Genomic DNA, 16636 nt, shown 5'->3' with positions numbered 1-16636 from the left:
GGATTATGTGTTATAGTTTTCTTTACAGATGAAACCTGGAGTGTCCTAAAATCCAGAAACTACTCAATACCAGCAACTTCCACACCCCTGTGTGCTCCTGCCATTGCTTTGAACCAGTTTATTTATTCATTTGGGCTCTGAGCACTCGGATGCATTCCTTCTTGCTGCAGCAGCAGGGGTACAGGAAGGGGTGTTTGAAGCCACGCAGTCAATTCCACCCTGGATTTCAGGAGGAGTTATTCTTGTCTCAGGGATGACGCATTCAAATATCCCTCTACGGATTCCAGGTGAGTTAGTCACATTTAGATGCTTCCAAGTAATACACAGAAAGGTGGTGAGAAAATGATGAGTCTCTGCCTAGTCACAAAAAGAAAAAAAGCTCAGGAAAGTAGATCTGAGCAAATTATATGGGCTAGCCCTCAAGATATTCTAAAAAGACCTGGGGCCAAAGGGCTTTTGCCTTAAAAACAGTAGGGATGCACAGTATTTACTTTACTGACTGACCCATCAGCTGCTCTCTGTCCCCAGAAACAGTTCAGGAAATAACTGGAAGTATCTGAAGACATAAAAAGGATAATTAAGTTTCATTGTGGAAATAAGAGGGTAATCTGTCCAGACAAATCTAGGACCTAGTACTGAAAGCTGTAGTATCTGAATATAAAAAATGAGTAATTTTGAAAAGAGATGTCTATCAGGACTGTAAATTCAGAGAGTAAAAAAGTAGCTTTGCTTAATAGACCATCTCTCTCTCCATCTCCCTCTAACTCATTTTCTTATTCTCTTTCTTCCCTCTGTGTTATTGCAAAAAAAAAATGTGTGCAAAATATGATATTGAGAATGCTTTAGCTTCATTTCCATCTTCTATTCTCAAAATGTTTTGTTCCACTGGGAAGATTTCCCCTGGGAGATAACCTCAGCCATGGCTGCACGAGGCTTGTGGGGTGACTGGTTTGCAAAGCTGCATTTTGAGGTGGCTCTGGGGCAGCCACGTCCCCCCTCTTCTGAGGCTCTTAAGGATATTTGTGAGCTGGCATGAGAAATCACCTGGGACCCAGAGCAGACCACAAGTGCTTAGGACAGTGTTTTCTCTGCACCTTTTCTTGCTGAGCAGAGCTGCAGCACCATAAACAAGTGTGAGTTTTGCCTCATTCTCAGGTCCTGTGAGTTATGAAAGCCCACTCCAGATGTAATGAATGTATAGATCACTTTGACCAGATCATAATCTATTAGTAAATGATGCTCTCTGAAAATGTATAGGTGAAATAAAGAACTTCTTGCTACTATTGCTGTATTGGTATCAAGGATTACTGTGGAGGCCAACACGATCCTCAGGCTTTGTGCTACTGACATTTAAATACAATGCAGAATTAACTACAGGGTTTGGTTGGTAAATTCCCTTCTGGATTAGGATATTCAGGGCTTACACTGCTGGAAACAGAACCCAAAACTATACAAGGCTTACATCTGCCTTGGCCTCAGCTCACTGACACCCTCATTCATATTTACAGAATTTTTCCATTAGATTCCTAATTTTGGTGCTGATATTAATTAGCAAATCACACAATAATTTTCAGCATGAGTAGACAGAGCAAGCCCCTATAATACCTATGGCTTTTCCTTGCTATCCCTGGAGGAAGCCCAAGGGTACCAGACTAAGACCTAAGGCAAATTGTCAGCACAGTCTGTAGGCCATGGGAAGGTTAGGTTTAAAGAAGATGTCACTTTGGGGACATCTGTGTGACACATGCTGCAGTGTCCAGACATTGGAGACTATGTTTTTGCTCTAAATCTAGAGAGGAAGTCAATAGGAAAAAAAAAAAAAAAGGGAAAGAAGCACAGGGGAATAAAAGTACTTTTGAAAGAGAAGAAATCTACATTTCAATGAAAATCCTTTCAAGGCATTTCAAATAAGAGTCTGAGAGAAATAATTACAAAGTTTGGAGAGAAAGAACGTTAGCTTTGATATCTTTTTCTTCTATGAAGCAATTAAAATAAGCAATTTTTCAAATACTAAGCAGAAAATTACTAATGGCTGAACCCAAAAGCTTTCATTTCCTTCTTGGGGCCTTTATTCTTCTAAAAAAAGACAAAAAAAAAATGTGAAGGTGGTTTTCCAGATAGATTAATGCATAAAGCAGCCGCTGGTTGGATGTCATAAAAACTACAGCAGCATAGAATAGCTGAGATTAAGAGCTAGATTTAAATCATGCAACAGTCCAGTTAATATCAATGTCTAATTAAGAAATGCATAAGAAGTCTGTAATGTTGATTTGATGGAGAAAAACTCTAATAGGGTTTCTTTTGGAATTTTCCATTTCAATTGCTGTGTAGACTTTTAATGGATGTCCTATCCAGTCTTTGGTATTAGCAGGAATCATCCTCAAATTAAAACCAAGGCCTAAAATGGAACACAGGTAGACAAATTAGCTGGTCTGGGAAGCAGCCTGGGCAGAATGACAATGTGAGCTGAAGCCGAAATTTGAGTACAAATAAAAGAGAATAAAAGTCTCAAATCTGGCGTGGAAACCCTCTCTGCTTCTCGTTTGAAACAATCTAAAACCCTGTAATTTGAAACAATGCAATGTTAACCCATTTCCCCACCTCCCTGAGCCTGCAGAAATCCCTGACAATTCATACTTATACACCTAGACCACTAGGCATTATTAATTAGTCTTTTTTATTTAAAAGGCTTTCCATAGTTATGCATATTAGGAGTGTGTAGAGGTGGGTTCTTCTCTGCCTGTGATGGGATTTCGAGCACACAGGTCCCTGTCACCATCAACGAGCACCATTAATCTCCCACTCCTCTCTGGGTAACTAAATCTCTCAAACCCCTGGAGCAAAACTAAGCCTGTGGCGTCTTCTGTGTCCCATGGATCATCCAAGACATTTGGTCTCTAGATATGAGAGGGGAACTGGTTTTGAGCACATGACTGATGCCCTGAAGTTGCTAAAAGAGGAGCAGTGTAACTCTTGGTATGCACAAGTCCATTTAGCAAAGAGGGGGAAAGCACAGTTAAAGCAGCACTGTATTTGTTATCACCACTCTGCTGTTGATCCAACAGATCCAGAGGGAATGATCTCAAGGATCCAGGAAGATGGCACACTCAGAAGAACCCCTCTGACCAGTGCATGCTGGGGAATAATTTTAAAGTTCATTAGAACACCTTAAAATATAATACATTGGCCATGGCAAAGCAAGGCACGTGATTCCATCTGTCTACACGTCTCTTTCCAGTATTAAATCCATCCAGAGACCTTTCAGAATTATATCATTAAGTCTTGTCACTTCCACAGAGAGTGGGAACGACTGGAGGTGAAAATCAGAGTAACAGTGAAATTTTGGCACTTTTATTTTTGGGTCATTGCCTGAAATGTCACAGTCCAAATTCATGCCTGACATTGCTCAGTTGACCCATGAGGCACAGATATATCATATTAAAGAGTGATACCATGGCCCTGGGGCATGCCCCAAGGATTTTTCACCTTGAGATGGGAACAAGGATGCTCTCAGTGAGGCAGCTGCCTTCTCAGTGGTACAGGAGGTCTGATGTGAGGACACTCAGGCCACCAGAGGAGTCTGGGTTTATTTACCACGCTCTTGACTGTAAAACTGGGAGGTGTCATGGGTCAGGATGATGCTAGAGGATTATTCAGGTGAAGTTCTAACAGGGTACTTTGTCTGCACAATTTATTAGATTTATGCAATACTTAGGGAAAAACAAGAGTATGAAGCAGCCTGTCCTTTGCAAACACACACAACAGAAAAAATCCCAAACCTTAACTTGTCCAACACACTTGAGAGCCACAAATTCTGTTAGAGTTTTGCTAAATGAGAGGAATACTCCTCCCCTCCTGTATAAAACCATCCTTTTAGACATTACTGCAGTCATGACCTCACCGCAGTTCCTGGATTCCTTCTGAAAAGATTAAAATGAACTAATACACAAATGATCTCATCACAGCATAAAGGACATCTTACACAGGGGGGAAAAACTAATCAGGAGAACTTCAGTGCTGCACTTGTAGTAGCAGTAGAAACAGAACTGTAACACCACTGTGGAAAAACAAACTAAAGGTACAATGCCAGAGAGACATTTTTCCATCCAATGAACCATTTGGGTTTGTCCTATCTCATCCTGCCTGTCTCACCTGTCATCCTCTTAGCTGTCTCCGCATCTATCATCTTTCCCTTTTTCCTGCCTTTATCTACAATTTCCTTTGTCTATTCTGTGCCTTTCCCACCTGTTTTAATATTCCTGGTAACTTTGAATTGTGTGCACTACTATTCTCAACGACATCCAAAATGCATTTTGCAGAGTACATTCATACAGTCACCTTACACAAAAGTATTCACACATACTTCATCTGTAGTTTATGTCATTCTGCATTAAGAACACCTTTTCTATGTTTTCATACAGTTCTCACCCCAAGGGGTCATGGATGGTGACAGCTCTGATCTACTTTGGAGCTGTTCTATCCTCTAAGAGAAATCAGGAAGATGAGCTGGGAGAGATGCTTTACTTTCTTTGGTAGGACAATCTATAAATTAACATTTATGTAAGTGAGACTCTCACCACATTTTTAATGTTATGTCACATTCGAGGCTGGAAAACAGAATGTCTTGGAACTAGGTGATCTTGGAGGTCTTTTTCAACCCAAGCTTTCCTGTGCTTCCATGATCTCCAGAACAAGATGGATAGAGTGTTACTAATGCAACCTTATCTCTGGTGCCCACGGGTGCTCCTCAGCTCTGCCTTGAGGTGACACCGTTAAGCAAGAGGTGACAAACCGGTTTCCTTTCCCAAGGAAATGTCACGTAACGTCCCAGGGCCCCCTTTGGTGGGTGTTGCACCCTGATTTTCAAGGAGAGATGTGCTGCTGTGGCCCCTTCCCAGCCTGGCAGGAGGAGCTGAAGCTGCCCATTCACCGCAGTGACATTTCTCAGGCAGGAAGAGAGGCAGAAGGGGGAAATGTAGGGAGGGATCAGGGCAGCCACCTTTGGACACTGGCAAAGAAACCTGCAGAACTCATCCAGAGATGAGCTCCCAGACCATGCTGGTACTAAGGGTGATGGTACCTTTCTATCCACTCAACAAGATTTGCTGCTCCTAATTGGGGGAGCAAATACATCCAACCCCAAATGCTCTGCAGCTGATAGACCTGCTTCAGCGAAGAGCGCCCTGAGCAGTGATGAGTGTTGTAGGATATGTGCTGCAGCATTAGGACAGCCCAAACAGCCCAAGGAGCAGCGCAGATCATCTGTCACCAACAAGAAAACAGCATGTGAAAAGCTGCTGTAGCTCCTGTCCCCAGCAGCCTAACTGGAGGCACAGACTTCCCAAGGCTTGGAGGACTTGGAGAGCTCAGGATCCTCAGTGACATCTCTCCCCAAACGCTGCAGATTTACCAGGTCAGCTCAGTCCAGGCCAAAGTTGCCAGGAAAGGTCCTTGGCTGTGCTCCAAGTTCAGTGCTCTATTGATTGGAGAGGTATTTATTGTAGGTCAGGATCTTGAGCCAAGACAGCTGAAGCTGCAAGGACTAAATTGTCTATTCCCGACCCACAGATAAAACAAATGGCCAGTTTTAGCCTAATCATCACTTCTGCCTGAGGAGAGAGAAACTCTTTGAGGTAAGTTCCCTTGGATATAATTCTTTCTTTCTAGGTTATGGAAGGGCTGCAGCTAATACATATCCTGAGTCATAATGTGGATTTGCACCTTTCCTGTTAAATATAGCTGGTTTATGTCCAAAGGATCCCTTCTCTCCCTAATGCTCACTCATATTGTTACAACTTCTACATTAGTTGCAGGTGTGAAATGCCAACTGATCCACACTTGTGGTGCTGTCAGCAGGGGAGTAATGTGTGTCAAAGGCCTGCTTCTCAGAAGGGAGGTCACCCCGATCTCCATTTGCACATCTGCTTTGCTAAACACAAAACTCTGGAGGTTTGGAAAGCTCCAACGTGCACAAAGTGGGATGTGATCACATGCACAGAAGGAGCTGCTTGTGCCTGTCATTTAGTAGGCAGGACACAGAATTTTCCCTCTGTGGGAAAAAATTTTCCCACAAAATTCTTGGTGCATTACAACAGGTGACATTATTTTATTATTCCATATTAATAAGGAAAAAAGCCCACTTCTCTGCATTCCACATACAGACAGGACACCGAGAGGTTAAAACAGAGCCTCATGCATTAAGCAGCTTCAGAAAGATGCTGATATTCAGCTTGGAGGGTGCAGACGTGAAGATGAGGGAAGTGCCTGATCAGAGCTCCTGGAGGGCCCGCGCTGCTGGAGCCTGCCTTGCACAGAGCCATCCTGCTTTGGTTCTGAGGGCTTCCAGAGGAGCTCTCAAACGTTTCTGTTTCCTGCTGTTAGTGGATTTTTTCATACCTTGGAATAAGCCTTCCGATGGTAATGTGTTTGCAGTTGATGCTGAGATAATAGTTCTTGCCCAGGGGACCTCTAATACACAGTATTTTATGCTTTCTACATTTTATGTGAGATCAAAAACTCCTCCTATATGTACATATATGCCTAATTCTTTCTTGATTCCTGATAGAATCTAGAATATCCCTCAGTATCTGCCATAAGGATGCTCACTAGTAATCTATACAGAATATTTTTTGGTCTTAATATGTTTGGCCTTTTAATGTTATGTTTATGACATCAGGATTCTGGTTACCCTGCACTTACAGGACATTTTAAACACATGCATCCTAGCATCATTCACCACTATGCATTGTATTTTTTCCTCTCTCAGTTGACTATTTTTAATTTTTTGGAGGGGATAGTGAAACCAATACTGACCTTTTTATCCAAAAAGAGAAAATGGGGACTTGGTCATCGGCTGTATGTTGATGTTCCATGGATGTAACATCATGTTCCATGGAATTTTGACCTTGTATCCTCACAGTAACTTAGATGGAATTAAAGCAAAGTGATTTCTAAAGCCCAAAGCATACTGGGGAGAGCCATGGGCTGAACACATAGGTTGGAGCATGTTTCATGAAATCCTGAAATGCCAGCCCTGAGCCTCTGCTGCTCATAATGGGCATCTCCTTAAGGGACATGTTGAAAATAATTTCCACGAGAATCAGAAGAAAATAATTTTCACGAGAATCACTTTTAATACCGAGGAAGGAGAGCACTGGCATTTTAAAGAGAAGTTTGATTCTGGAAAAACTCTCTGTTGGTGAGTTAGGGGAGCTGTGCTGTAGAGGACAGAGTGGCTGTTTGCCTCTTCATGGAAGTCTCTGTTGAATTCAGGCCTTTCCCCTGAAATTTACACCAGAAATTTCATCTTTGATCAGAATTCAGAAATTTCATCCGAATTTCATACACCAGAATTCAGAAATTTCATCTTTGATCAGAACAGCTTCATTGCCTTCCTGAGTAATAGGAATGGCATTGGTTTCTACGTGCTGTACATTACAGACATGATAGACCCATAAAGAGAAATGGAGAAAGGGATACTGATTTTCTTGGAATGAAATACAGAAAATTTGAGCTTGGAAAACACTTGAGTATAATATGCTGAAAGTTTAAAGAAACATTTTTAAAGAAACATTTTCCAAGAGCATGCCTGTTAGTTTTATCTTAATTTTTGCCATGTATAATTATGAGAAACACAGACAACTCATAAGATTCTTTAGTTTCTGTTGAGAATTGCCTTTTCCAAGATAATTCTGTACACTATTACTTCAGCCCACTGGGTATCATGTAAGGAAGGTGCAAGATTATGCACATGAATATTTCTGTCTACCACTTAGGCGTGCTGAGACAATATCAACTTATACTTTCTCCTGTCATTGGTCCTTATTCCATAGAGGATATTCTTAATTACCAGCAAGACAATTTGGTAATATCATGTAAAGTGTAACAGCATAATTTCTGTGATGATTTACACCTGCTAAGGATCTGAATACTGAATTTTAAAGCATAGTTTAAGTTCAGAAGAAGGACTATTTTTTTCTACAAGACACTATTTCTATTTTTAATAGAAATAATCTCATTTATTTAATTTATTGACACTGTTCTTCTAAATGAAATGGAGCTTTTGAACATGAAGATACCATTTTTACAAATTTTCACTGCCCTGAAAAATTTAGAGCACACTTCTGTACTGGATTAGATCAACTTGAGCCTAAATGCCTAAACACTATTTTTGACAACTGTGCATGAGGGACGTGCCTGTACAGGGATTCTAAAGAATAAAAAACCTAAAAATATCTCAGTTGCAAAGAAAATTCCCTGTATTCCTTCTTACACTTTGTAATAGTGGTTATATATATATCTTTTTTAACCCTCACAGGTTTATCTCTAATTCTGTTGGAATTGATTGAAATTATTCCATTGACTTCAGCAAACTCTGTTTTCTGCTGGATTAAAGGCAATATTTGTGCATCAGATTTGCTGGTGATGTCCCACTAATGAAGCAGGTAATTTTATAAACATGTCAGGGAGGGTAAGTGCCCAATAAAAAGATGTCAGACAGAGATGCACAAATTGCAGACTATTTGTAATGGAAATAAAACCAGGAATTCTTACTGTGAGTCATGAATTTCTTTATAATAATTGCTTCCACATTTGGGGAAACTTTTCCCTAGGTTGTCTACAGAAACCCTGCAATTCTTGGGGCTTCTGATGGCACTTATGATCACAACAACGCATCTCATTTCTGATAAAAATTACTTACTTTGGGAAGGATTTTTTTTTTCTCGAATTGCTTTCCTGAGTCTTTATCTACAACTATTTTCTTATCCTCCTCCTCATTTTCTATTTCTAATATAAAACCAGGAATCCTTATCAATTTACAAGAGCAATAAAACTAAAGAAAATTCAGGCAGAACTGTAAAGCAGAGTCTATTTTAAAGTTCCAACTCAGATAATAATACTCTGGTTTGTGCTGCACCTCACTCATGGACTCAGTTTTCCATAGTGCATTCAGTGTTGTAATAATGCAAATCAAATACAATTTTAATAACTCCTTCCATTAATGTTTTAAGACTGCAACACTTATGAGCATGATTCTAATTGCATGATTTTGCTACAGGCAAGTTTTATGGATCTGTCTGATCTTTGGATATTTGCACCGTTTGGATTATTTTAAATAATTAATTTTTGGAAGAATTTCAGTCTGGGTAACAACAGTTGGGTTTGATAGTGGTTGTCTTGTCAGTAATTGTACGTATTTGCTTTCATGCCAGGATAAACCAGATAAATTTAGAACTCTTTGGGAGGAGGGGGCTGAAGTTTATACCGTGGCAAATGTTATGGAGAATGTTCTTAGGAGGGGAATATTTATAGACTATGTTAATACAAGGAGCAAAAGAGGTTTAAAGTGAATAAAATTTTGTCATGCAACACAATTAGTTAATTAAATTGCAGGACTTTCTGCCAAAAGAATACCAAAAATATAATCAACTTAAAATACCATTAAACATTCTTGTTTTATGCAACTTCTATTGCCAGTCTCTAATGCACTGCGTGATAGGAGCAAGGAAGATACCTCATGAGAAGAATTAGTTTGACTTCTGACATTTTTCTGTACATCTGCTGGGAGTTTCTGCCAAAGAGGCCATAGAATCACGGAGTCATTAAGGTGGGACCATAGAATCACACGGGCCATGGAATAATGGAATCATTAGGGTGGGACCATAGAATCACAGGGGCCGTGGAATCATGGAATCATTAAGGTGGGACCATAGAATCACAGGGGCCGTGGAATCATGGAATCATTAAGGTGGGACCATAGAATCACAGGGGCCATGGAATAATGGAATCATTAAGGTGGGACCATAGAATCACAGGGGCCATGGAATAATGGAATCATTAAGGTGGGATCATAGAATCACAGGGGCCATGGAATCATGGAGTCATTAAGGTGGGAAAAGACCTCTGAGATCGTCAGTTCAACCATTAACCCAACACTGCCAGGTCTAGCATTAAACCATGTTCCTGAGCACCGTATCCACACATTTTTTGAGCACCTCCAGTATAGTGGCTGCACTTCTTCTTTGGGCAACTTGTTCCAGTGCTTGAGCACCCTCTCAGTGATGAAATTTTCCCTAATATCCAACATAAACCTCCCCTGGTGCAACTTGAGTTTCTTCCTCTTGTCCTGTGGCTTGTCACCTGGGGGAAGAGACCAACCCACACCTGGCTGCACCTCCTATCAGGGACTTGTAGAGAGTGATAATGTCCCCCCTGAGACTCCTTTTCTCCAGGCTGAACACCCCTAAGCTCAGAGGAGATGGTGAGGGGCTTGCAGGACCTCTGGTGTAACCCTACTCCTCTTTTTAGGCAAGGCAAGCAGCTTGAATGCTTGCTCCTCACTCCAGAAACCTGTGTAAAACCTCAGGATTCCCTGTCGTTGTGCAAAATGGGAAACGACAGGACACGGGGAGGAAGGTGAGTGGGGCAGCAAAAGTCACAAGGAAAGCATTTTCTGAGTGGCTGGTGAGGGCCCTTACCTTGGTGCTGTCCCCAGGGCTTCTCTCTAGTGGCAGGCACTTGGCTCTCCTCCTTGTACGTGCTGTTCTTCCCCTCGAGCATCACTTGAGAGCTGCAGCAGAAGGTTCCCTCCTTCAAGATGGACAGAAACACCAACACAGTCTTGCCCACTCTTCATTCCTCATTTCTTCTGCAGAGAATTCGCTCCAAATTTGGCTCGTGACAAATGCCTACACAAGGCTTGGACAAACAAGCATTAAAAGCAGCAGTGGGAATTTTCTTTTGGGGGTTAAAGAATAGCTATGAAGCAAAAGTTGCTAACTGTACCTTGAGAAGTGATTTTTTTTTTCCTGCAAAAAATAACATGTTCTTCAGTGTGTATGGCTGTACCCACCCCGACAGTGCAGGTTTTCCTGTCTATTTGGTGAATTCTGTGTCTGGCATCACAGAAAAGACCGTCTCATCTGAAATACCCTGAGTGCATTTTCCTTGCAGGAAAAAGTTCTAACAGTCCTGCTGCAAAATTTACACACTGACAGAGAAACAGTGCACAGGTTGTGCAAAACCTGTGATAAACTTTTACTTCAACAAAAAGAACTTTTAATCAATCCTGTTTGAGAGGAATGGAAGGGGCCATAGGCATATAGACCTTAGAGAAATGTAAGTTTTTCATAAATGAATACTCAGAAATATGGATAATTTCAGCAGTATTTGAGAATTTCACTGCTGGATCAACTTAGCATGAAGTTCTCAATTATTCTTTCCTGGAAGTCATCCCAAACAAGAATGCCCTGATATACTGAATTAATGATAAAAGTGGATTGTGGCTAGGGTTTTCCATGAGAACTTTGTCCTGGAAAATATCAAACAACCAAAAAGGTTTGGATTGAATAATTAAGTTTTCATGAGGCTTCTCCGCTGCAAAAAAAAGATGTTAAAGATTTTTAAAAATCATTGCAAGTGCCCCAATAATATTATTCTAAGTGAATGTATATTTGCTTTTGAAATATTTTTGATTTTAATTTTTAATTTATAAGTGAAAGTAAAAAAATGAAATATTTTGAAACTACTGAAGCAAATGGCTCAGTTAGATTTTTCACTTTTTAGCAGCTTATTGGTTAGCCACAGAATTAGCTGAAAGAATATGAAATCCTGAAAACTCCCAAGGGACAGAAGAAAGCACTTCCCTGTCAGCTGTAAAATGAGTGAAAATTATAATGACATTTTCATTTAGCACAGAGATTTACTAAAACACCCACATTTTTCACAGAAGTTGCAAAGACTTGAACTCGGACACACTTTTTGTTTCTCCACAGGTGTGATGCTTAATGATAATGTTTTTACTAGACCTGGTCACACACCCTCTCAGATAAAGAGCTGGAGGTATTCCGGCCTCTACAGGGGTAATAATCTCTGCTTCATATGCTAGCACAAGAAGGAGGGCAGGAAGCACAGGCAGGAAATTTCACCGTTTTATTTCAAACGAATGCATTTAAACAGGAAATGATAATTAAATAATTCAGAAGTGAGCCATCCAAGGGTGAAGAGCCCCAGATGCCGTGAGGGGTTAAGCTTTGCAGGGCGGAGAGGGAAGGCCTGTGTAGCTTCACTGTGCTAATGGTGTGGGGAAAGAACTTCTGAGATGCCTGCTCAATTTGTCAGGATTTTATCTTCTGAACTATTACCTCCAGCTTTCCCCAGAACACCCTTCCCAGCCCTTTTATCTGCGAGCTATCTTCGAGTTAACTGTCTGCCTATTGCCTTGGCTGAACCACACTAATAGTCAGCTAATTACACATGAACACTCTAATTTGCTTTGTCTTCCTCAAAAAAAGTTCACGCTTGTGCAGGCACGCACACACGCTTGTGCACTTCTGCCCGTGCCATGAAGCTGCACCAGCTGGATTGGGATGAAATTTGTTCCATTTGTTTCCTGCCCCCTCTGATGCTTTCCCCTCACCAGGCCACCACCAACGCTTGTCATTCCTGATTTGCAACATCACCTGTTGCTCCAGCACCAGGCTCCTGCAGAGCAGAAACTGGAGCAAAGAAGAGAAATACGTGTTTGTCATTGAACTGAGCTGAGAAGAAGGAAGAGGAGAATGATAAGATCATAGCCTGCAGCACTTTGTTTATGAGAACATCCTTCCAGTGATATATGTCTGCACCAGGTGAAAGTATTGTGTCACCCCTAACATATTTTAAATGCCAGGGCTGTCATGCAAGAAGACAATGATGAACAAGTTTAAACAGAATATGGTTTTGTAGCCATGTACAGAGTTACCCTTTGAAGGTTTGCACTGGTAGTGCTTCTTAGCAAAATGTTTCCAAGCTGTGTTATATTCCCCTACAGAACACCTCTCACACAGAATTTAAACTAAATGGAGACATTTCTACTGCAGGCAAACTGATGGGGGTGTACATAAAGAAGTGCATTTCCTCAGGCAGGATTTTCAGGCCATTTCACACGTCCTCCCTGCCACACTACCCAAGTTTGTCATAACTCCTTGGATAGGAGCCCTGCAAATGGGCAAAGAAAGCTCTGTCTGCACCATGCTCTGAGGAGCAGGGACTGGCCCAGGTGGAGGTTTACTCAGACTAACTCTAGCATGCTCCTGTGGAGAGAATTCCTGTTAGCTGCTGCTGCAGCTCCCAGACCACATCACCTGCTTTAATTCCCCACTAAAGAATTCCGTCTGCGTGCTCCAAGGCTGCCTGGCCTGGTGGGATGTGGTAAGCAGGGTTATATTTGGGGGATTCTCTTCAAAAGTGCACTCCTGGGCCAAAGTGAAAGGCTAATGCAGGAGCACCTTTCCTCAGCAGGCAGATATGCCCAGAGCTATCATCACATGGCAGTTTGCTTCCCAGATATTTATCTGGAGCTCGACTGCACAAACACCATCCCCGCGTTCTAACGCTGTTGCACAACACCACTCCTTTGGCTCAGACTGACAGCTCAAATTGAGCCTTGGGAAAGCCGACATCCAGCACACAACATTGAGAATGGGCATGACCACATCCACCTTGGATTCAGGTGAAAGAGCTTTAGCTCTGTGTGTCACGTGGAAATGGAGGCAGCCGTGACACCGCGGAGTCGTGCGCCGGTGAGGAAGAGTAAGGTCAGAGCCACTCCATGACCCATCCATGACAGCATTAATAACTTCACAAGAGGGAGGAAAGGGAGCCTCTGATTGCCTGAAAAAACCTTCCAGGAGGTAGGATTTCTTAAGTACTTATTAAGGTCCTGTGTGGGCTTGTGTAACGCGCTCAGCATCTGCCCCTCAGTTTTCCTTTCTGTAAAATGGGCATACCTTGTTTTCCACAAGGTTATTAGGAGGATTTGCCAATTAAGGTTCATCATAAATGAAAGTGTCTGGCAAACAGTATTTAATCACCTGGCCAAAAATGGTCTCCAACTTCTTTGGGCAGAATGTGAGTTTTTATAGGGACTAGTCACAGTGTCCAGAAGGCTATGGGATCACAGGCTGCATCTTTAAGACAGAGTTTACTTCTGAATCAGTAAGTGTACTAGACAAAGCAGCCATTATTTATGCATTCCTGCATACATGGCAAGGTGAAAATAATAGAATAAACATCATATACTTCATTATGATATCGGTTTACACTTCCAGGGTACACAAAAAGAGGCCATTTCATCAAGCTAATTGCCTGAAAGTAAAAGAGAGAGAACTTTAGCTATTAGTCTATTATGGGGCTTTTTTCTTAATCACAAATAGGGGCCGTGTGTCCCCAGGGGGATGTGTATTCTAATTTACAATTGAACTACAGATCAGAGCAATCAATCTTGTGCAGCACTTTTACAGTGTAATTGCTGCAACATAACAAATAAAAAAAAAAAAAAAAAGCAGCCTAAGTCGAGTTTCAGCTTGAGGTGGAGATATTTACCAGGCATTGGTTAGGGGTGGGAGGGAGGCAGAGAGAGGAGAGAGGCGCCAAAGCCATGAATATGCAATGAGGGCTCATTAGTGCCCCAGTGTTGCCATGACGAATGGCATTATCCCCAGACTGGTGCAGCCTAAACATGAATTTTATAACGACCCATTTATCATGACTTGTCATGGGTTTCTTTACTGTACTTTCTACTGACTCTCACACCTTCCACCATTAGCACCTCAGAATCCCTTCCTTTTGTTCTTTTACCTTATTCCATCTTAGTTTTTGGCAAGATTCTCAGGCGATAAGGAGAGGAGGGCTGCAAACTCTGGTGTTCAAGAGTTCAGAGCTTCCCAAGCTGAAGACCCACCGCCAGAAACGTGTTGGTGGTCTTCAGTCCACTTACTGGTGGATAAGTGTCCTTGTTGTCACGAGTATCTGCAATCTTGTCAGTTGACTCAGCAGAAAGGTCCCGGGTTGACCGAGCATCCAGACAACTATCTTTCCACTCTGGCAGATGTGATGGATGAATCTGTTTTGTTGACCTAGGCCTGTCTCCTCCTCAGCCCACTCCATCTATGTGCACAGTGTAACAATCCGCCCCTCATCTTCACGTCGAAAAAGGCGCAAAATCAGATAAATAAACAAAAACTGCTTTCTCCTCAGTTTCACTTAAATGAAAAAAAAAAAACCTTACTAGGTCTAAAACCCAACTGATAGGGATAGCATTTACTCTCCAGGAGCAAGCAATATTAGTCAACTCTACAGGAAAACCAAATTACTGTGAAGTAATTAGTGTCTGGCTTTAGCTCATTTTTGGTCGCTGCACGTTGTCTCTGTTTTACTGCTGTCCCTTTGGCCTGCCCGATCCCACATTTAATATACCACTGCTTATAAAGAAATCCCTGTGGCTCAGAAGGCTGAATTGCCACTGCTGGGCTAGGGCCTGCTCTCTAGTATATAGAGGCTTTCATTTCCCAAGTTATGAATCTGACATCTCATGGCCAAATCCATGCCAGTTTATTTCTGAGTAGTCTGTCCTCATTATTTACCCCAAATAGTTTCACTGTCAGTCTGCCCTTTTTTTTTTTTTCCCCCCTACTGTGAAGTGGCTGGAGTATCTGAAAGTATCAAGCCCCTCTTTGTTGGATTTTACACTTTTGCTATTACAAGAATTTGTCTTTAGGGATAGAAAAATCAAGCAACTTATTTCCAGCTATTACTTGGATAGGACTTCATGTTCTTAAACAAGTTCTGAGCTCCCATGATCTCTGAAAACAACTCTCCCGAGGTCTTACATCAGGGTAGCCCTACAGTCCTTTCATTACTCTACTGGATGTTTGAAAATATTAAAAGGCATCTAACATCCCAGGCCAGCAATTTATAGACTCGAAGTCTGGTGCTGAGGCCCTCAAAACCTCTATTTCTTCCCCAAAATCTGCACTTTGCTATTATTGTTGCCAAGACAGGCACGTGTTTCACCAGGAGTAGTTTGTCAAAGCAACAGTCCATTATCCAAAGATTCATGACAGGTTCCCACTCTGGTACACGATGGAAGAGAGGCTGGATGTCAGAGAGGGAAGAGAAAGGAAAGATTCCTCTCAGAAAGGTGCATTTGGGAAATGACACACCTTGATTAATCAGGGCATAGCTGATTAGGCCAGCAAATGCTTGCTGTTTTTTTTTTTTTTTTTTTCTTTTTTAAAACCATCTGTGCTCCTTTGGAGAATATAGGTATATAAAAATATATGTATGTGCAGTTTTTTAAAGCCGCTGACAGCATCTTCCACAAAGTCTGTGACCTATGATGGAGAACTCCAGCTCCCACTACAATACAAACAATGTTCTGTTAATTATCAGGAGACAAAAGAAGAATAGAAATCACTCTTAAAGAGGCAAACCAGAAATGACATCTAATATTGGAGAAAATGTCCACTGTCTTCACAAGGACTTGGGACACAGCAAATATTATCATTATTCCTGAGAATAAATGTTTGCCCTATGACCCAGGTGATCTGATCACCTATTGAGTGGAGAGAATGGAGAGTTATCACAAATAATGTGGTTTAATTAAATTATTTTAATTTAGCTCCTATTAGGAGTACTAAAAATGACTGTACTCAGTCTATGAGGTCAGGTTGATACATCTGATCCATTATCTGCAGTTTATGTGATGGAATGAGCAGATTCCTGTTTGAGTTGGCTGCAGGAACTCACAGGTCCAATCCATGGAGGTTATTGCATTATTTTATACCAATACCTGCAGCTCCCTTTGGGAAACAGG

General features: G+C 41.5%; 1 long non-coding RNA gene across 10 annotated transcripts in view; it reads left to right on the top strand.

Moving 5' to 3' along the window:
• Window positions 1–9471, top strand: part of LOC131088850 (uncharacterized) — a 36295-nt gene extending 26824 nt beyond the window's left edge. For 8 of the 10 annotated variants that reach the window (XR_009115174.1, XR_009115181.1, XR_009115178.1 and 5 more), the window contains 2 exons: window positions 17–5633; window positions 8318–9471. This is a non-coding gene — a long non-coding RNA (uncharacterized LOC131088850). The remainder of the gene's footprint in view (window positions 1–16; window positions 5634–8317) is intronic. The other 2 variants (XR_009115180.1, XR_009115179.1) reach the window with 2 other exon arrangements.
• Window positions 9472–16636: the final 7165 nt, after the last annotated feature.

Source organism: Melospiza georgiana, chromosome 13 (genome assembly GCF_028018845.1).
Source record: "Melospiza georgiana isolate bMelGeo1 chromosome 13, bMelGeo1.pri, whole genome shotgun sequence".
NCBI lineage: Eukaryota > Metazoa > Chordata > Aves > Passeriformes > Passerellidae > Melospiza > Melospiza georgiana.
Note: the sequence above shows the minus strand (reverse complement) of the source record. Positions and strands in the feature narration are given on the sequence as shown.